The 22,107-nt window shown below is 43.6% G+C and overlaps 1 protein-coding gene across 6 annotated transcripts in view; it reads left to right on the forward strand.

The window, feature by feature from the left end:
• The window catches only part of MAPK4 (mitogen-activated protein kinase 4), a 166,569-nt gene that overhangs the window by 16,648 nt on the left and 127,814 nt on the right, over positions 1 to 22,107 (forward strand). For 5 of the 6 annotated variants that reach the window (XM_061131067.1, XM_061131069.1, XM_061131070.1 and 2 more), the window contains one exon: positions 11,601 to 11,926. The exons of the other annotated variant lie outside the window; for it this stretch is intronic. The gene's annotated coding sequence lies outside the window, so the exon portion shown is untranslated. Of the gene's footprint in view, positions 1 to 11,600; positions 11,927 to 22,107 lie in introns of those variants that run through there. 6 annotated transcript variants of the gene reach the window in all.

Below are 22,107 nucleotides of genomic sequence, written 5' to 3' on the forward strand. Positions count from 1 at the left end.
TGACTTATCAGAGGTGACATGTTCACTACCCATGAAGTTCAGAACTAGAAGTCAAGTTCAGTGTTCCTTTAACCCTTGTAGAAAGAACTTGGCCATTTATTTTGAACATTAAAAAAATATTCCAAGCTGTCTCCTCTCCAGTTTCATACCATAGCATCTATTTCATTCTGTCTTATATCATGGTTAGATGTGTAATTGTTTTCCTCATTAATTTTTTATCACCCTAGACTGTCTCTCTTCTTTCTCTAGCCTTTCTGTGTCTGGTCCATTTGATGCATATTATTAATTCTTAATCTTTGTTTTATGGAATTGGATACTCAAGGTACTTTCTCCTACATAATAATCCATTTTTAGGAAAACAAAATAGTAAAAGCCATTTCCACAAGACTAATATCACATTGTCCACAAGAGAATTCAAGCCACATAATGTTTGAGCTGGAAGAAAACCATCTTTTTGAGTATTTATTTTATTTCATAAATGAGGAACCTGAAGATCAAATAAGTGGCTCAAGATCACACAGGGAGTGAGAGGTGACTTGGTATCAGAGGACGGTTCTCTTTCAGCCCAGCCCGGCTCCTGCTGCAGCAATCATAGACACTTATTCTTCTGGTCATCAGGCATTTAGATGAATGGTCAATGTCGGCAAAAGATAGGTCACACTTAAAGCAGTAACCATGAAGTGGTAACCTCAAAAAGAAAATGAGGTATTGAGCTGATTTTTCCATGTTTTAGTGAATGATTTTGCAGTTTACGTCCTTTTAAAGCAAACTTGGTATATACGTGCCAGCATTTCCACAAAAGGATTGGGAGTAGGAATCTTTTAGATGATAAGTAATCCCACCTTGAGCATTTGCAGTAGAGTCAAATAACCCTTGCTTGTGGGCAAATCTAGGTGCATAGCATCAAAGTTGTGAACGAGGAATTAATAGTGTTTTCTATCTTACTTGTTGGCTTTTTAAAATGCGAGCCATTCCTGGCTTGGTGAATAAGCCACCTGTTCTCCTCTTAAATGAGGAGTGACTAGTCCTCCAGTTCCTAAATTCACCCCTGGGTACCTGAGTGTTCAAAAGTGATTCCCAGTTTTCAAATATGCTGAGAAGGGAGCTGGAAAGGCTTTTTTTTTTTTTTTTTTTTTTTGGTCTGAAGCTATGCAGAGGAGAAACAGAAGGATAAATTCCAAATAGGGTGACAGTATCAGAAGTGTGAGGACTGGGGGAGCCCTGGGCGTTGCTATCTGTCTCATCTAATGAGACAGATGCCTTTTTATGAAGTACATTGTTTTTTGTGCCATCGCCTATTGGATTCATACAGTCCTCAAAGGCACCGGCTTCAGTGGGCATAGTTGTAAAAGACATCAGGGGAACAGACATCTTTAGAAATTCAGTTCAGTTCAACAAATATTTACGGCAGGTGCTGTAGGAGAGTTACGGTAAAAATAACAGAAGAGTGGCCCAGCTTTTCTGGAGATTGGAGTCTGTGCTGTGCTCTCCAAACTTGTCTGCATGTTGGAATCATCTAGGGACCCTCAAAAATCACTAAGATCTATGTCTAGTCCACCACCCCCGATTGAGCTCGTGATCCAGCTGGTTTGAGATGTGGCCTAAGGTTTGCAATAGTTGAAAAGAGAATTCTAAAAGTGCAGTCAAATTTGGGAATTAGTGGTCTGTGGAGTGGTTCTCAGCCTTGACTGACTATATTAGAATCACCTGGACTATATATGTATGTCTGTACATACGTGTGTGTATGTGTATATGTATGCATATATATGTGTGTATGCATGTGTATATAACCATAAGCATATGCACACGTGTGTATACAAATGCATGTGTGTATAAGCATGTATATGCATGTGCATATACCCACATGCATAATATACATGCACGGCTTCCATGGTGGCTCAGATGGTAAAGAATCTGGCTACAAAGCAGGAGACCTGGGTTCGATCCCTGGGCCAGGAAGATCCCCTGGAGACGGGAATGGCTACCCACTCCTGTATTCCTACCTGGAGAATCCCAGGGACAGAGGAGCCTGGTGGGCTGCAGCCAGTGGGGTTGCAAACAGTCAGACACAACTGAGTGACTAGCACTTTCTTAGCCCTTATACATACTTGCCCAGGCTCCAGCTCTTGAGATTCTGATTTACGTGGTTTCGGATGGAGTCCAGACATCCATATTATTTAAAACCATGGTTCACCAAATTGCTAACACCTGGGTCTGGCTCCAGACACTCTAGTTTAATTGGTTTGGGGTCTTATCTTGGCATCAGAATCTTATCAACCCCCCCTCCCCCTGCCATACGATTCTAATATGCAGTCAAGGTTGCAATCTACTGGGTTAGTGAGCGAAACCTGGCTACCTTGTGCATAGTAGGTTCTCAAGAAAAATGGTTCACTCTGAAATGAAAACTAGATAGAAGAATTTGTAAGATAAGTCAGTGCTGAAAAATTGTACATTCCTTGTTCTTCGGCCCTTTCTGCAGGCCTGAATATGTGATGCGGTGATTTGGGGGGAGAGTGGGGCGTCAAAAACCTCATCAATTCAGCTCACAACCATAGCCTTTGTTGTGGCCGCCAGTGAAACTTCCAGCTGAAACTGACAGCCAAGATCTTCCTAATTGCTCTTTTCCATTATATCTGCTTGTGATGGGTGGGGCGATCTGCCTGTCACACTCCTGATGTGTCCCACGTTGTGTTTTAAAGAAAAATAACCAGAAGCTGGTTTCTGTGAGATCTCAGTGCTCCAGCCCTGGATTCAGCCTGAGGTGAACTCTGTCCCGGGCAGCCAGCATCTGCGAGGGCCCTCCCAGCCCATCCTGCCCGGGGTTAGGGAGAGCTCTCTGGAGCCCAGAGCACAGAGTTGCCTGGTTTCCTTTGTTCCCTAGGTGATTCTTGATTAGTCCAAGGGGTACTGGGAGGGGAAGTATTTTCGCATCTGGCTGCTTTCAGCCGTGGAGAGGCTCCACCACCCTGGAAAGGGGGAGACTGCCAGGCAAGGAGTTCACCGCAGCTGCTTACAGGGCAAAATCTGAACCCTCCGTCCTGTTGGTCTTTGAAGGCTCTAGGGCACTGATGCTGAAACTCGAGTGGATCAGAATCCCCTGGAGTTGTGTTAAACTACATATCACTGGGGCAGCTCCCAGATTTTCTGATTCGGTCGGACAGGGGTGTGGCCAAGAACTTGCATGTGTGATATAGGAGGAAGGACCCAGATGGCACCTGTGTGATTTAGCAAAAGGACGTTACTTGATTGCTGCAAATTTACCTAATGGTCACAGGATCAATTGAAGTGACCTCCAACTATAAGATTGATAGGTTAATTGATTTTTTAAAATTATGACTACATGCTAGGCATTGTGCAAGCCTTGTTGCTACAAGGAAGAGGAAGATGTGGTTCCTCACTGAGCAGCTTGTCTTGGGGGGTTGGTGACGCAGCAGTAAGGGGACAAGCACAGTACTGACTGCTTAGTGGAGGGAGTGCCCGGGCTCCGCTGGGACACACATGGGCAGGGGGAGTGTGGCTCAGGGTTGGCTTCCAGGAGTAGGTGATTCTGGGGTGGGTCTACCAGGTGAAGAAGGTGGGGCAGAGTTCCAGGGGCAGCGTGAGCAAAGATGAGCTGGAAGATGAGCACGCCTGGTGTGGGGATCCCCACGTGGTTTAGGGTGATTGATGGGGGGAGAGAGCTTAGTATGGACAGGCAGGCAGGGGCCGGATCCCAGGGATGCCTGTCTTCCACATGGAAGAGTCTGGGCTGATCCAAAAGCCAGGACGGTCATTGAGGGGTTTTAAGTAGGTGAGTAACACCATCAGCTTTGCCTGCAAGTTGGAAAATGGGCTGCAGGGAGCAAGTGCCTTCAGGAGGCACGGGAGACTGCATGGGAGTCCCCCTGGGAAGTGATGCGGCCACAGGGGACGTGACCTTTACGTCACCTGTCCTTGCATCACCCTCTGCCTCTGCTCGTGTTTCAGACACTCACAGTCATTCCCAGCGGGTGTATTAGCTGATTTCTTGAGTGTTTGCTGTGTGTGCTTTTAGAGTGAAACCAGGCAATCAGTCTTGTGCTTCCCCTATAGAGATGCTGTGTTTCAAGGAAAATTAAGTTAAAGTGAACGTCAAGGGCAACTTTGGAACAGGTGAGCCCTGCATGAAGGGCCTGTGTGGAAGGGATCGGACATTTCCACCTGTTTGGTCTGGATGAGGTCAGGGAGGGATGGTCTCTGCATGTTGTCTGTCTGGTGTGTGTCTGAGTTTTTCCTTTTTGGTTCTAGCTGGGAGTCACTCTTCCCTCTCTTGCTCCGTACCTTGAGAACAGATTCCAAATCCGTGTCTTAGTGCGGCCACCTGCTGGCAGCTGTCTTCCCCCACCTCCCCGCCCTTCGGTTTGGGGACTTACCCAGGGCAGTTTCCTAAATTCCTAGTATCCTGGAAATGGCTTGAGTGCTGGGCATCATGGAGGAACAGGGATGTTCAAAGTGGATAAGACCCATGCATGCCCACCGCAGTAATTAAGGAATTGTGCATGAAGGAAACCTCACAGAGGGCTGCAGTGAGCTAGTGCTTGGGTAGAGAGCAAGCTCTCATCTGTCCCTGACCCATCTTAAAAAAAAAAAAAATCAACACTGGTGGATTCTGCTTGTGGTCCTTCATACTTCATCTGGTAATGAAAATTTGATTTGTGGTTTCCTCTCATAGGGCTCTTCAGCTCAGCGTAATTGATCCATCTCCAACAAATGGCTCTTGAGGAAATTAATTCCTACAGGTCTCGTCAGGACCCACAGAGCCTTCCAGGGATGTTGGAGGCTCATTCTCCCCTGTGTACCCCTTCCTCCTGCAGGTTGTGGGGTTTCTCCATCAGCTGAGTGAGGGGCTCCCTCAGGAGCTGTGAGTGGGCTGCTGCTGGGGGAGGCAGGGGTCCCCTTAAGTAGACTGATGACCTGCGTCAGTGAGCAGTCTGTGCTCTGAGGTAATGGCATCAAGATTTACAGGTCGTCAATGCCGAGGTGGCTTTGCTGCTTCACACCAACACGGTAGATGTGAGACTTGATTGCAGAATGAATTGCTGGCAGCCCGCCTCAGATTGCAAGAGTAAGAGCAGAAAGGACTGGCGTGACCCTTGGTTGGTGTTTGCTCTGGTCACTGGATGCTGTCCAAAGAGGCACAACCTGAATGCCTCAGTGAGGGCTGCCCCAGGCTTTTTGCTGGTGACATGGCCAACTGGGCTTCTTCTTGCTGGAGGGCTGCTAAAAAGGTTTGCCAAATGTCCAAGCGGATTTTCCTTGACTTTTGGCTAGTTAAGGCAGAGCTGCTTTTATCCTGATTCCATCTGCTGTTTGTCTCTGAAGGAAACTCACCATATAGTGGGCACCATCTTGGAAGTCTGTACTGAGGCCGCCTGAGGGAGCTCTGCTTTCTCTCTCTCTCTCTTGGTGTTTACTGTCGGCCCTGCTCAATGGACCTGCGTGCGTGCCAAGTCTGTTCAGCTGTGTCTCTTCGCCACCCTGTGGTCCATAGCCCGCCAGGCTCCTCTGTCCGTGGGATTCTGCAGGTGAGAATACTGGAGTGGGTTGCCATGCCTTCCTCCAGGGGATCTTCCCAACCCAGGGATTGAACCCACATCTCTTTTGTCTCCTGCCTTGGCAGATGGGTCCTTTATCACTAGTGCCACCTGGGAACCAGCACTAGAATACAGATTGTTTAATTCTCTAATGACGTTGAATGTGCTAGTCAGATGCTTAATAAATCTTTTAAGTCAGGAACGTAAACATATTACTGAACATCTTTCCTACCACCCTCTTGCTTTCCATTTTCCATCACACAGCAGCTGTTGTCTAACTGTATGCTTGATCTAGGTGCCCGAGTTCCCTTTGGCTCCGAGTCAACTTGTTATCGGAATGTGTCTGCCTTTATGCTGCTCATGGGGCCTTTTGCCTTACACTGGCCCGGTAGGAATGCTTGATGCATTTATTCCTCCTTCACTCTGTGAGTAGTAAGGGTCATAGTCTGCATATTCATTCTGGGTCTTCTCAATGTACCAAGATGCACTAGTGTTTTTACTAAAAAAGTAAGGAAACAGGATCTATTAATTGTCTGTTGCTGTGCAACAAATGACTTCACAATTTGAAAGCTTAAAATGGCAAGCATTTGTTATCTTATAGTTGTTATGGGTCTGGAATTTGGAAGTGGCTTGGCTGAGTGCATCTAGTTTAGGGTCTCTGGTGAAGGTGTAGTCAAGATATTGGCTGGGTCACAGACATCTGACGACTTGCCCTGGGCGGGAGAAGGAGGGGTCAAGATGTGTGGCTGTTGGCTAGAGGCCTCAGTTCCTCCCTTTGAACATACGTTAAACCACATGAAGTATGTGGGTTCCTGGGTCTGACCAAAGGGATGAGCAGAGGTGGCTGAGTCTATTCTCTGCTAAGAACTCACTTTTTCAGGTGGGTGACTTGGAGCCTGCTCTAGAGAACTCCCATGAGCTGTTGAGGGTGAAAAATGGTTGGGATACCGAGTTACAGAATTTAGAGTTTCTCCCACAACAGTTATTGACTAGGAGACATATCAGTACAGTCACTGCAGGCAAGTGCTTCTATATATTCTTGGGAATATGAAGCTCATTTTTCATTTAAATCTTTACTTTTGGGATGGGATTGCCACCTGGTGGTGACACCCTTAAATTGCAGGGTTTTTTGAGACATGCACCCTGGTGGCTTAGATGGTAAAGAATCTGCCTGCCCTACAGGAGACCCTGGTTCTATCTCTGGGTTGGGAAGATTCCCTTGGAGAAGGGAATGGCTACTCACTCCAGTATTCTTGCCTGGAGAATTCAATGGACAGAGGAGCCTGGTGGGCTAGTCCATGGGGTTGCAAAGAGTCAAACCCAACTGAGTGACTGACACTTTCACTTTATATCTTTTAAAATGTTTTCAATTTGAAAAGATAGTTGTGAAATGACAGCTGGGAGAAAATTTGCATCATACCTTTCAAAGCTCATTTAATAAACTCTTCCTCACTTGGTTACAACAAAAATTCTGTAGAGTAAATAGAACAGGCGTTATCATCTCTACATTATGGACGGGAAACAGGCAGTAGAGACCGAAACATTGCCCAAAGCTTGGAGTAAGTCAGTAGAGCAAGAGTGAGGGCTGGAACTTAGGCCTGCAGGTCTACACCAGCAGAGCTGGTGGCAGATGCTCCTGAAGAGGGTTTATTAAGTAAAGTGGGAAGAGGGGGCACATGAAAGACATTTCACTTCCCAAACTGCTGCTGAATACAAGATTTCAGCTGTTTGCTTCACAGGGCTTGCAGTTCTCTGTCCACATGGCTGATGATGTCTTTTGTATAAGTATTGCTGAGTGTTCTTTTTTTGTGGGAGAATGAAGAGACCTTGCTGTTTCTGTTACACTGCAGCCTAACAAACCGACCTTGTAGGCGTCCCTGGTGGCGCAGTGGTAAAGACTCCGCTTGCCAATGCAGGAGATGCAAGAGATGCAGGTTCAATCCCTGGGTAGGGAAGATCCCCTGGAGAAGGAATGGCAACCCATAGTAGTGCTCTTGCCTGGAAAATTCCATGGGCAGAGGAGCCTGGCGGGCTACAGCCCATGGGGTCGCAAAGAATTGGACGTGACTGAGCACACAGCACAAGAAACCCACCCCAAAACTTGATGTCTTCACACAATAGTGACTTATTATTTCTCATGATTGTGTGATTTGGGCAGCGCTTGGCTGGGTGATGATTCTGCTTCATGCGGCATCAAATGGGACTACTCGTTTAGCTGCTGTCAGCTGCTGACTGGGTTGGGTTGGGCCAGAAGGTCCGAGAAGGCTTCGCTCACACGCCTCACACCTTGTGTTCTTCCGATGTGATCCGTCTCTGTGTCTGGCTTGGGCTTCCTCACAGCATGCTTGTCTCAGGGTAGCTGGGCTTCTTACGGAGAGGCTGGCTCCTGAGGGAGCAAGCAGCAGTTGACGGTCCTCTTGAGACCCAGGCTCCAGAGCCCCAGAGTGAGCATCATTCCCATCACCCTCTGCTGGTCCGAGTGAGTCACACGGCCGAGCCAGACTCACAGGGGGGAGAAACGGACTCCACTTCTTGGTGTGCAGGGTAGCATGCACACGCAATGATGGGAGGAGATGCTGGTGGCCAAATTAGGACTCTATTTAGTACATTTAGTACAATAACATTCATGTGTCCACTTGCTAAGCAAAACTCACCGTCCACAGACACGAGGAAAAATTATCTGTTAAATCTATCAAGTGTGCATAAGGCATTTGTGAAAATTCAGGGATAACAAATTCAGCCCAATGTGAAGATTAGGGGGAGGAACAGCCCTGGGACATGGGTCCTCTCTCTCTGCCTATTGGCAGACCAGACTCATAGGGGCTCTTTTCTGGGACTGCAGGTAGCTCCAGGAATCATGACCTTGGTCTTAAAGATTACTTTATGTTTCAATGCTATTCTCTCAAGTCATCCCACCGTTGCCTTCTCCCACAGAGTCCAAAAGTCTGTTCTAGCACTAAAACATGTATATTACCATATGTGAAATAGATCGCCGGTTCAGGTTTGAGGCATGAGACAGGGTGTTCCGGGCCGGAGCACTGGGATGACCCTGAGGGATGGGATGGGGAAGGAGGGGGGTCCAGGATGGGGGATACGTGTATACCCATGGAGGATTCATGTCAATGTATGGCAAAAACCACTACAATATTGTAAAGTAATTAGCCTCCAATTAAAATAAGTTAAGTTAAAAAAAATAATAGAAAAAAAGATTATTTTATGCGTCTAACCCAAACTCAGTTCAGATAGATATTTATAAATAGAGGAAAAAACTTGGAAATATGGCCTAAAAGTTAGCTTGTTAGATGTTAGAAAAATATGAACTCTTCATGTCATGATAATGGTATGTCCAAAGCCTTTTATTTGAATTTGAATTATGGTTCAAATTTAAATATGCTCAAATATGTACTTCTCCAATTGTTTATGTCTAGAAAATGGTCCCTCTCTCTGTTTCTTTCTGTCCATCCACCAACCACATTCCTAGTTCCTGAGCAAGCTTTTTTGTTAGCTCTTAACTGCATTGAGAGAATAGGATACTGGAGTTCAGATTGCAATGAACAGAATTCCCAGCTGGAGCTTCTATTGTTCTGTATGGTTGTCCTCTCACCTGCAAATTTGCATTGCCAATGTATTTGTAGAGCTGTTTATTTTTTCAGAGAGCTTTCAGATGCATTATTACATTTTAATTTTCATGGCAATATCCTAAGATAACACTGAGTAAGATTGCTCCCTTGCAGAAAGAAGGAAATAGAAGTCCAATGATGTTAACACATTATTGATTGGGTGGAGGGGGGGATTTTTGCTGAAACTAATGCCTGTGGCTGATGATTTGTTATATAAGTGCATATTTAAACTCTTCAGTCAATAACATTCAGGTAACAAAAAATGTACTAATATGTCTCTGGTCAATACATTGTTACAAATTTGATCAAGAAGTGGCAAAGCCAGACTTATGTCCTTTTTTTCAGTGTTTTCTCCTCTATTCCACATATCCAGCTTATAATCTGTCTACCCTAATGCCCAGGGCATGGTGACCAGTCATGATGAAAGAATAGTTCTTAGACTACAACATTTGTTAGGAGCTTTACAACGACCTTGGTCTTGAGGTTAAGATGCAAACATATGCATCTTTAAGTAGAATTTCAGTTAGTGGTGTAAAAACTTGCTATTCACAGCCAGTGGAGGGGACAGCAGGAATGTGTTAGCCAGCCCTGATGGTGGCTTTCACTTTGGAGGGGGATTTGAGCTCATTCATTCCTTCACAGACCTGAGCATCACATAGGACAGGAATAAGGGCAGGGTGCTCATCAGCGGCTGAAGCTCTTCCACGGTGCCCACTTGGATCTTTACTGCCCAGGAGGTGGATAGGTGAGGGCCCATTGGCAACCCTGTGGAGCCATCATCCAGCTCAGAGCCCCACATGCAGATTCAAGAGGAAATTTTGTCAATAGCAATGAATGGGCTTTTCTGCTGTGCTAAAATTAGAGCTGAAAGATAAACAGAGGTTTATCACTGGAGTGGAATAATAATGTTATGCCATATGCGAAAAGGCTAGTGTGGGTTAGTGATCCTATTGTCCTTGGAGTTCTTCGAGACCATGTTATGAGCTGTGCAGAGATGGGGGGACCATGCATTCTGGTTGACCAGTGATAGTCTCAGTACAGTTTCTCATCCTCCTGTAATTGTTATGTAGTATGTTTCCTTTTACTCTCAGAGCTGTTCTGTTTGGGTGATAATTATATAGCCCCCGAAGCACGAAGCTCACGGCGCCCCAGGGAAGGTTAGTCCCTTTCCTTGACAAGCCAGTAACGTATGCAGGGAAGTGACCACACAGTGTATATTTTGTGCTTTTTATTTTATTTTAATTAATTTTTATTGGCGTATAGTTGGTTTACAGTGTTGTGTTAGCTTCTGCCGTACAGCAAAGTGAATCCGCTGTGTGTATACATAACATCCCTTCTTTTTGAATTTCCTTCCAGTTTAGGTCCCCACGGGGCATTGAGTGTTCCCCTGGGCTATGCAGTGGGTTCTCTTGTGTTCCCTATTTTATGTGTGCGTGTGCACTCGGTCGTGTCTGACTCCTTGCGACCCCATGGGATATAGCCCGCCAGACTCCTCCGTCCATGGAATTCTCCAGGCAGGAATACTGGAGTGCATTGCCATTTCCTACTTCAGGGGATCTTCCCGACCCAGGGATCGAACGCACGTCTCTTGCGTCTCCTGCGTTGGCAGGTGGATTCTTTACCACTGGCGCCACCTGGGAACAGTATCAGTAGAGTATGTCTGTCAATCCCAACCTCCCAATTCACCCCACGCACCCCCCACCTCCACCCCAGCTTTATTTTGTGCTTTAATGAACCTGTTCTCCTTGACCCTAGAAGTTGCAATAAGGGCTTTTCTCTTGATTGGCCTCTTCTTCTTAAAAGTGAAAATGCTTGTTGGCACAGTAACAGGCTTGACCTCTGCCGGCTTTGGATTCGGCTGAGCATATGGGAAAAGGGGTCTCTGGTTCCTCGTGGAGGCATCAGTTACATCCTCATAATAACATCCTCCACTGTGTCGGTAACTTAGTCAATCGTTTCTCACTCTCTCTCACAGCAGCCCTCTTCAGTGGAACTAGAGTTAGAGAGAGAATCCCACAGCTTATTAATAATACCGCAAAAACCGGAACCAAGGCTTTTCCCACCTTTTGATTCTACATCCTTGTCTTAATCCCACCTTTTGTAGAGGCTCCCAACGGCTATATTTGGCCATGTTGGCTTAAGATGTTTCTCTTAAGGCCCGGTAAAACTGAAGACCCAGTGAAAGGGGTGAAGTTGTAGCATGCCGACCTCGGTGACCGCACTCGGTGGTTACTCTGGAACACGCATCGTTGCTAGTTTACTCCTCTCGTGTGGCCAAGGGGCACCCTCATTACACAGGCCTTCTATTTGTTTAGCGCTTTTATGGTTTGCAAGGCAATTTTCTTGCCCTGTTTGCAGCATCTGTTTGATGCATCAGACGCGTAAAGCACAGGTGAGAGGTCTTACGATCATCATTTTTCCCTAACAGAGGAGGAAGGAGGCTCGGAAAGATCGAGTGGATTGCTCAAGGTGACACAGCAAGCAAAAGGCAGTGCTTGGCTCAGAGCGCGAGTATTTCTGACAGTTGACCTCCTTCTGGCCCTGCATTCCTGATTTCATGGAGATTTCCGAGCCTGTGGTTAAACTCGGGAGAGAGGGTTTGACTCCAGAGCCACAGGGCTCCGAATGAGCATCTCGTGAGAGGCTGAGCTGGAGTCTCCTCCACGGAGAAGGACAAGCGTGGCCTCTTGACACCACACTGGTGAGAGGCGAATTAAAGCAGCTCATTTTCAGATGAAGCCAAGTGGACAAAAGGTAAGCAGAGATGGGCAAAGGACTTAGGAAGGAGAGGGTTTTTAAGGCTTGCAGATCCTGCCTGTCATGAGGAAGAAACGGGAAAATGCTAGAGGCCCACAGAGGTTGGAGACAATAAAAAAGAAAGGCCCAGAAAAGGGTTCAAGACAGGCCAGTGGCTCCTTCCACAGGGAAACTGTTTGATTTCTCATTTGGATCAGGGAGCACTCAAGGGGCAAGGAATTTTAGACAAATATTGTGCAAATCTATGAAGGCCAGAGCTAGAAGAGAAACTGAGGGCCAGAATACTCACTTGCTCTGAGTTAGAATAATGCCTTTCCCCCTCGTCATGGACTTTGAAAAACCTCAGTAAGAGAGTCAAGGCCACACCAGAGAAAGCAACCAGCTCATGTTGGGAGCAAACTCGCTGTAACTCCTCCTCTTGCTTTCTTTTCTTTTCATTTTATTTTTCTACTTTTCTGTTGTTTTCTTTCTATTTTCTGTCTCCTTTGTGTGATGGAGGGCACAGGCTGATACAGATTTCCTCATACCAGTTATAGAGGCTTTTGTCTCCAAGCAAGCTGGGAATTTGTTGATGGAGTGAAGGGAGAAGAGCTGATTAGATGAGAGGAGAGGATTGTCATGCTTTTTGTTCAGTTCCTAACTTTGGAAGGAGCTGACTTAGAATCCCTGGATCTTAGAACTCAAAAAAGGAACCCTAGAAACTGGGTAGTGCAACTTTTCATCAAATGCAGGTACATTCAAGTTTTCTGCAACTACATAAATTGATGGCAATTCAGAAATTTTGGGAACACTTTTCAGAGAGTCAGAATTTCTAGGCATACCTCATTTTATTACCCTTTATTGCACTTTGCTGATATTGCAGTTTTTACAGATTGAAGGTTTGTGACAATCCTGCATTGTCAAATGATGGATAGCATTCTTGGCAATAAAGTATTTTTTAATTAGGGTGTTTACATTGTCTTTTTTTAGTCATAATGATACTGCACACTTTGTAGGCTACAGTATAGTGTAAGTGTAACTTTTGTATGCACTGAGAAACCAAAAGAAAAATAGATACTTTATTGCAATGTTCACTATTTTTTTTTTTGCAATGTTCACTTTATTGCCGTGGTCTGGAACTGAACCTGCAATATCTCCAGTGTATGCCTGCACTGTCTCAGGAGACGGCCCCTTCCATCTCATTCTTTTTACCTGTTGATGTTGACATAGCATCTGCCATGTGCCAGACACTGATTGGTGTGGGTCCTTACTTAGTCCTGGGGCTAACACAACTTTTATCCCTATTTTATAAATGAAGAAATTGAGACAGAGAGGTTAAGGAACTTACCTAAGGTCACACAGCAAGTAAGTGACAGAGATAGATAGGACTGGAACCCAGGCAGTCTGACTCCATAGTCTGTGCACTTAACCATCAACTTTGCTACCTCTCTGATAAGTAATTGCTTATCAGAGTAATTACTGTTTGTTTTGAGTAATTACTGTTTGTTTCTTATTTTGCATCAAATTGATCCCTTGCATTTTCTGTTCCAGGGTCTTTCATATGATTTGCATGCTCTTGGTACTTCCTCTGGTTGCATGCCGTTTCCTGCATGCAATAGATTGGTGAAAAGCACCTGAGATTTAAGATCAGACTTACTTAAGCTGAAATCTCAGCCTCCTTACTTACTAGCTGTATAAACTTGAGCAGATGTTTTATCAGTTTTTCTCGGCAGAGGGCCCTTCATTTGTGAAATTAGACTAAATAAGCTTCCTGGGGTCATTGTAAAGATGAGCAAGGGTAGTACTCACAGTGTGAGCTCCATAGAAGATGTATGCTACTTTGTTGTAACTATCTAACTATAATAATGACATCTGTATTCATTCCTCTCAAATTGATCTGTAGAATAAAACAATCTCAAGCAAAACCTTAGCTGACTCATTCAAAGAAACTGATAGGCCAATCTAAATTTATATGAAAATGCTAAGCAATAGTGAAAAAGAAGGACAAAGTTGGAGGACTCCATCTGATTTCAAGATTTACTATAAAGCTATAGTATCAAAGATAGTGTAATTCTGACATAGGAAAAACATAGATCAATGAAGCAGAATAGAGTCTAGAAATAGACGCACATGTCTACAATTAATTGATTTTTTTTTTACAAAGAGGCAAAGTCAAGTCAAAAGGGCTGTTTAACAGATGGTGTTGGAAAAAAATGAGTGTTTGTGCGTGTGCTTAGCTGTCAGTCGTGTCTGACTCTTTGTGACCCTTTGGACTGTAGTCTGCCAGGCTCCCCTGTCCATGAGATTTCCCAGGCAAGATTAGTGGAGTGGGTTGCCATTTCCTTCTCCAGGGGATCAACCTGACCAGGGATCAAACTGTGTCCCCTGTGTGTCCTGCCTTGCAGCTGGATCCTTTAGCCACGGAGCCATTGGGGAAGCCCAGAAAACAATGGGTCTCTGTCTCTAAAGAAAAGGAACCTTGACCCTGACTCCACTGTACACATTGAAACTAATGTTAGATCATAGACTTAATGTGAAAGTGAGACATAAAACTTCGAGAAGACAATGCAGGAGATTAAGAATTGTGATTAGTCAGAGATTGAGACACAAGAAAACCATAAAAGGAAAAAAAAAGGATATATTGAACTTCATCAAAATTGGATATTTTTGTTCCTGAAGAAATATTATTAATATTATTATAAGAAATACTATTAGAAATAATATATAAGAAATAATGTATTATTATTTATTATAAATAATATACAAGAAATATTAATAAAATGAGCAGACTCTCTTATGACTGGGAAGAACTATTTACAACACATATAAATAAGTGTGTGCTTGCTTATTTGTTGCATCATGTCTGACTCTTTGTGACCTCTGGCCGTGGGCTTTTCCAGGTAAGGATACTGTAGAGGGTTGCCATTTCCTTCTCCAGGGGATATTCCTGACCGAGAAGTCAAACCCACGTCTCCTGCATTGGCAGGCAGATTCTTTTCCACTGTGCCACCTAGGAAGCCCATATAAATAAGACTTAGTTAAAGTGTAATAAACAACTCCTATAAATCAATAATGAGACAAATAACCCAATGAAAAACATGCACAACAGATTTGAACAGAATAAGATATGCAAAACCCAGTGAAGAGCTTGCATCATTTGTCATAAGGGAAATGCAAATTAAATGAGATGCTATTCATGATTGCTAGAATAACAAAAATCAGAAAAGCTGGGAATATCAAATGTTGGGAAGAAAATGGAGCAACTGAGATGCTTGCACAATACTGCTGGGTGTGTTAAATGATATAATCAACTTGGAGAACTGTTTGTAAGTTGTTATAAAGTCAAAATACATCTATGGCCCAGCTATTTCACTCTTATCAATAGATCTTTACAGAGGAGAAATGAAAACATAAAAGTCTTATATGAGAATGTTTGTGGCAGCTTTATTCATAATAGTCCCAAACTGGAATCAACCCAAGAGCTCATCAACAGGGAATGAATGAATAAATTGTGTCATGATCATTGAAAAGGGAATAATACTCAGCAATAAAAAAGAGTGAAATACTGATATACACAACAGAGTCTCAAAAACAAAATAGTGAGTGGAGGGAAAAACCAGAAAAAAAGAGTACTTCCTAAATTATTGATGTGAAGTTCAGGAACAGATAAGACTAATAATCTGTGATAGAAATTAGAACAGTGTTTGCCTTTATCAGGAGTGGGTGGTAATTGCCTGGAAGGGGCTGAGAGGAAATTTTCTAGGGGGAAGAAACATTCTGTTTCTTGCTTGGGGTGATGGTTATATAGGTGGACATAGTCATGAGGACTTGTTATATACTTAAGTGCTGTATAAATTCTACCTAAACACTTAAGAACAATCAAGCTATCTGAAATTGAATATGCTAATGATTTAAAGAGTGGCAAGTGCTTTTATTTCCATGGTTTATACTTTCTACTTCTATTAATGTGGCCTGAGATTGCATTTACTTTTTTCTTTTTAAGCAGCAACTTCATTATACTCTTGCCATTTACGGAATTTGTGGCTAATGGAAACTGCCAAGTCTCTCTTTCTTTTAAGCTTGAATCACTACCAAGCAGTGCTCCTTTCTGAATACCTTTTTTTGTTTATCTAAATGGGTCTACAGGTAGCTCTTGAAGGAATAAGTAGAACTTAGATAAACAAAGGAGATATTTCAGAAGATGGAGTAATGCTGTAAATCATAACAATAACTTAAAATGAGGTCCTGCTGACTGCTGGGCACCTTCTGGGGCTTTACACACATTTGCCAATTTAACTCTCAGAACAACTCTGTGGGAGAAAGTGAAAGTGTTAGTCCCTCAGTCCTGTCCAACTCTGTGTGCCCCTGTGGACTGTAGTCCGCCAGGCTCCTCTGTCCGTGGAATTCTCCAGGCAAGAAAACTGGAGTGGGTAGCCGTGGGTAGCCAGGTAGACCTGGGGATTGAACCTGAGTCTCCTGCATTGCAGGTGGATTCATTACTGTCTGAGCCTCCAGGGAAGCCCCTCTCTGGGAGAGATGTTACTGTTATGCCCATTTCATGGGATGGGGTGATCTGAGACACAGTGGGAGTAAACGACTTCTGGTCCAAGGTCACGTGGTCAGTAAGGGATGGAGCTGGAATTCACATCCTGGTAGCTCTGATGCCCCAAACTCTGCTCTTAGCTCCTGGGCTAGGAGCACTCTACCTGACCCCAGGTTTGCTTCTGCTTGATATTCTGACACTTTGACCTGTTCTGTCTCTGGTTAATCTTCTTGGAATAGCTCAATCTAGGTTTACTTCCCTGAGCACTTCATGAATTCCTTACATGACTCTTTTGGGAGAACCTGTCTGTGAAGGGGCAGCTGAACATAGTGAGGGAAAAATGTCCCTTGTGATCTCCAGACCTTATTCCAAGCCCAGCCTTTACAGTCTTTCTCCACACACCCAAGTTCAAAGAATTCCTTAAATACCATCAATTAGCCCTGAAGGTGCATGCTGCTTTCTACATATCTAACCAAATAGGCATCAGTTACATAAAGTCAGATTGGGATACACTGCTAGGTAGCAACTCATGCCTGAAAGGAAGAGAGACTTGGCAGTTATCATTAGCCACAAATTCCATAAATGGCAAGAGTGTGATGACGCTGCTTACAAAAAAATAAAAGTGAAATCAAACTCAAGCTACATTAATAGAAATAGAATGGCAAAGAGTCAGACACAACTGAGTGACTGAGCATGCACACACATTCAGAATATGGAATAATAGTCCCAAAGCACTCGTCCCAGTTTAGAATAAATCTTAACGTGTTCAATTTCAGATGTCATTATTATTACATTTTAACATTTAGGAAGATTTTACACAGATATCAAGTGTTTAGTTTAATGAATGTGCTAAGTCACTTCAGTTGTGTCCAACTCTTTGTGACCCTATGAACTGTAGCCTGCTAGGCTCCCCTGTCCATGGGATTTTCCAGGCAAGGATATTGGAATGGGTTGCCATGCCCTTCTCCAGGGGATCTTCCTGACCCAGGGATCATTAAGCCCAGTTTACTGACTATGTCCACCCATATAACCATCACCACAATCAAGATACAGGATAGTCCTGTTATCCCCAAAAGTTTCCTCATTTCCCTGTCTAAGTCAATTCCCACTCATCCTCACCAAAAACATATTTTGATCCAGAGGGCAGAGGTCTTCTGGACTAGATTGGAATTTTTGTTTACTAACAGTTACCAAGCAGTTTGTATGGTCACAGGTCCAGGGGAAGCATCCCTTGGAAAGGGGTGTCATATACTGGAAGTGGTTTGTTGCAGGGGCAGATTTGATCTTACCAGCTGGGAACACTGCCGTCCACAACTCACAGTCAATCTTGGAGGACATTCACCTGTGCAAAAATCATGACCCTGTCCTCATTTTCCTTCTAGACCAGTGGTCCCAGGGAGTCCTGCTAGGTGAAAACATAGGTTTCTGGTTTTTCATGCCAAAGGATGCATTGAATTGCCTAGAAAGCTCCAGGTGGTGAGATACAAGTCTTATTTAGACCTTTTAATGATCTGCTTTCTTAATAGACTATGTCAAATTGGCCTTAAACTCAGTCAGAAAGAAGACATGAGAATGTGTTGGGCCAGGAGGCACCCACAGGACACAGGGTGATGTGTTTGGGAGAGATGTGTAGGAGGGGCTCCCCAACGCCTGGGCCACAGCCCAGTGCAGGACCGGTTCAGGCCCATGGTCTGTTAGGAACTGAGCTTCACAGCAGGATGTGAGTGGCTGGTGAGTGAGTGAAGCTTCATCTGTATTTACAGGTGCTCCCCATCACTTGCATTACCACTTGAACTCCATAATTCTGCTGATCAGAATTACCATCTCATCAGCAGTGGCATTAGATTCTCATTTGGGTGCAAGCCTACTGTGAACTGTGAGTGCAAGGGATCATGTAGGTGGCATGCTCCTTATGAGAATCATCCCTAAATCACCACCCCCACCCCCCGCCACCCTGATTTGTGGAAAAATTTTCTTCCACGAAACTGATCCCTGGTGCCAAACAGGTTGGGGACTGCTGGCCTAGTGCGTGTGCTTGATAAAGAAGGCATACCTCAGTTTTCCTGGGGAATTCATCATAGTCAGCTCTGCGTATACACTTAGTTTCTCTGGGCTGCAAAGTCCTCAACTGAAAATTGGGATTAATGTGGTGTCTCTATCTCAAGATTATAGGTAAAGGGTAAGTGAGATATGAAGTGGTTAGAGGTCTGAAAATGTATAAAAGCAGTGTGACATTAGGGAACTTGGTCTGTCAAAGCCATCACTATGGCTCCTTGAAGAAGCTGAGCTAGTGGAAAACCAAAACAATACAATAGTTGGGCTTGGGGCTGTAAAACAAGTTTTTCAGCCCCTGTGTATTTGAAAATTCATCCTTTGTCATTCATCCTTTAAGACTCCCTCCCCTCACAGCCAAAACCCTGAGAAATGTTAGACTCTGAAACTTGATCTAAATCGAGTCAACTGAATTTAATATTAAATATCTACTGTGTGCCAGGCACTGTGAAGGTTATAAAAATGAGTAAGAAATAGCTCCTGCCTTCCAGCAATTTACAACTTGGTCAGATCCCTTACATGAGAAGAAGAATCTCAAGGAAATCATGCCCCTCTGTTTTACTCACTAACACGGTTACCGGTCTTCTTACTAGTTCATCTTGATTTGTCCGAGTTTCTGCTTTGTCACACATTAAATGATTCCGGAGTTTCCTTTCTACAATGAAGAATGGCCTAGCCAAGAAAAAAAATCCTTCCCTGAACTTCGAAAACAGGCCCAAAATAAATTACTCTTATCTTTTGAAAGAGACATAAATAAACTTGCAGTTATTGTGTTCTCAATTTATGGATGGTTTTTGTTTTAAAAGTTTCCACACACCTTTATCTTCATCATTCATGCCCTGAGTTCTCTTCTTCTTCTTTTATTTATTTATTTTTAACTAAGTGCCACACTTTATTTGCATTTCACCAGCTTTTCCATCCATTAATGTCCTCTGTCTTCTAGTCTTGAGCTAGTCTAGAGTAAGGCAGCACACTTAGTTGTTTTGTCTTTCCAGTCTCCTCTGGTCTGTGATAACTTCTCCATCATCCCATGTTTGTTCATGACCTTGGCAGTCTTGAGGAGTACTGGTTCAGTGTCCTGTCCCCCAGTCTGGGTTTATCTGACGTTCTTCTCACGATCAGGTTAGGGTTATAGGTTTTTGGAAAGAACCCTGCAGAGGTGAAGTGGCCTTCTTGTCACATCATCTTGAGGTGCAGGGCATTCACAGACAGCACTGATGATGTTAACGGTGATTGAGGAGGTGTTTCCTACGGTTTCTTCTGCCATAGAAAGCTACTCTTTTCCCCTTTGTATACTCTCTTCTTTGGAAGTGGGCCATTCAGTCTAGCACACTGTAAGAGTTACCTCCTGCAGCAGAGTATCTACATATATTATTTGGGTGAATTTTTTGTTTGTTTTCTAAAAATTTTTTTGGCATGTAGTTGCTTTGCAATGTTGTGTTAGTCTCTACTGTGCTGCAAAGTGAATCAGCTATATGTTTACACACATCACTTCATGGCAAATAGATGGGGAGACAATGGAAACAGTGACAGACTTTATTTTCTTGGGCTCCAAAATCACTGCAGATGGTGACGGCAGCCATGAAATTAAAAGTCGTTTGCTCCTTGGAAGAAAAGCTCTGACCAACCTAGACAGCATATTAAAAAGCAGAGACATTACTTTGCCAACAAAGGTCTAGTCATCCAGTACATCCAGTAGTCATGTATGGATGTGAGAGTTGAGCTGTAAAGAAGACTGAGCGTCAAAGAATTGATGCTTTTGAACTGTGGTGTTGGAGAAGACTCTTGAGAGTTCCTTGGACAGCAAGGAGATCAAACCAGTCTATCCTAAAGGAAATCAATCCTGAATATTCATTGGAAGGACTGATGCTGAAGCTACAATACTTTGGCCACCTGATGCAAAGATCTGACTCATTTGAAAAGACTGTGATACTGGGAAAGATTGAGGGCAAGAGGAGAAGGGGACAACAGAGGACGAGATGGTTGGATGGTATCACCGACTCAGTGGACATGAGTTTGAGTAAACCCCGGGAGTTGGTGATGGACAGGGAGGCCTGGCGTGCCGCGGTCCATGGGGTCACAAAGAGTCGGACATGACTGAGCTATTGAACAACAAAAATACATATATCCCCTCTTTTTTGGATTTCCTTCCCATTTTGGTCGCCACAGAACACTGAATAGAGTTCCCTGTGCTATATACCAGGTTCTCATTAGTTATCTATTTTACATAGTTATCAATAATGTGTATGTATCAGTCCCAGTCTCCCTATTGGGTGAAGGTTTCTTGAACAGAATTATTATTCAGCCTCTACCACAGCACACTTCAACCTTATACTACGTTTCATCCTTGCTCTGTGCTTTGAGAACATTAGCTAATTAATCCTAATTAGCCATTATAGCAGAATTTCACTAATTCTCATTTCACTGATCTGTACATAGAACAGTTTTTCCAAAAACCCATCTGTCTTCACTTCTAAGCCGAGATGTATGTCAAGGAAGCCTACGTCTATGAGTGTGTTTCTAAAGGGCTTATCTGCAGAGTCTCAGCATGGGTAACTCTCCACAGATATTTTACTCATTATTTTCTGCTTTCCTGTGAAGCATTATCCTAAGTCATTTCAAAGAATATGTTCATGAAAATAGCCTTGGATTTTAATCTGTGTATTTTATTATGAACTCAAAACGGCACACCTTTTTCTAAGGAGTGCAAAGCCGATTATGACATTAATTATGTAATATCTTCACTCTCAAAACAACCCAGTCTCTTTATGACTTGGTTTCTAATAGAACACAGTTTGGTTTAGGATGAATCTGTCTTGGATTCTGTCTAGTAGAAGGTATTGTATTTGGTGCTTAAATATATCGCCTTGTATATTATTATTTTCCATGTATATGCATCTGTGTGTTTCCTCAATCATACCCTAAATGTTTTAAAGGTGTATTTTGTGACTTATAGCTTTGTCTCCTGTAGTGATTGGCTTCTGGTCTTTGTAGTTGGTGTTGCTGATTGTCTACGCAGCACCCATTTATGCCTTGCCTTCTATCCAATAGAATCCCAGTTTATTCAGGTACCCTCTGCACCTCCTCAGCCAGGCATCTCAGGAGAAACTGACCAATCCTTAGCTCCAAGAGTGGTCTGATTTGCTTAAGGACATTCATCTTTCTGGCTTATGATCAGCTTAGGATGTACACATGACCCCAAATAGGCCATGAGAGAGCTTGCTGGGAGCTTCTGATAAGAATTTCCTCCAATTAAAAAAAAAAAGAAAAAGCTACAGGGGGATGTGAGTTGGTCCCTTTGCCTATGGACATCCTTGTTTGTAACTGTGAAGATCAGCGCTGCGGGAGCCTCCTCCCCGCTCCAGTGGGAGCACGAAGCTGGAAGAATCTCAGGCAAAGGCTGGGGTCTGTGTCATGCTGTGCCTTTCAGTCTTGTGAAACAACAGATGTGCTTACTGTTTAAGCCACTTTGAGATAAGTTTCTCATTACTTGCAGCCAAAGGCATCCTGAATAATATATAATAATGTATCCTAAATACATTGTGTGTTTATGGATAATGCAGAATTATCCATAAATATTTTTTCCTGATTGATTTTAGTGACA

This window comes from Dama dama, chromosome 27, assembly GCF_033118175.1.
Source record: "Dama dama isolate Ldn47 chromosome 27, ASM3311817v1, whole genome shotgun sequence".
NCBI classification, from domain to species: domain Eukaryota; kingdom Metazoa; phylum Chordata; class Mammalia; order Artiodactyla; family Cervidae; genus Dama; species Dama dama.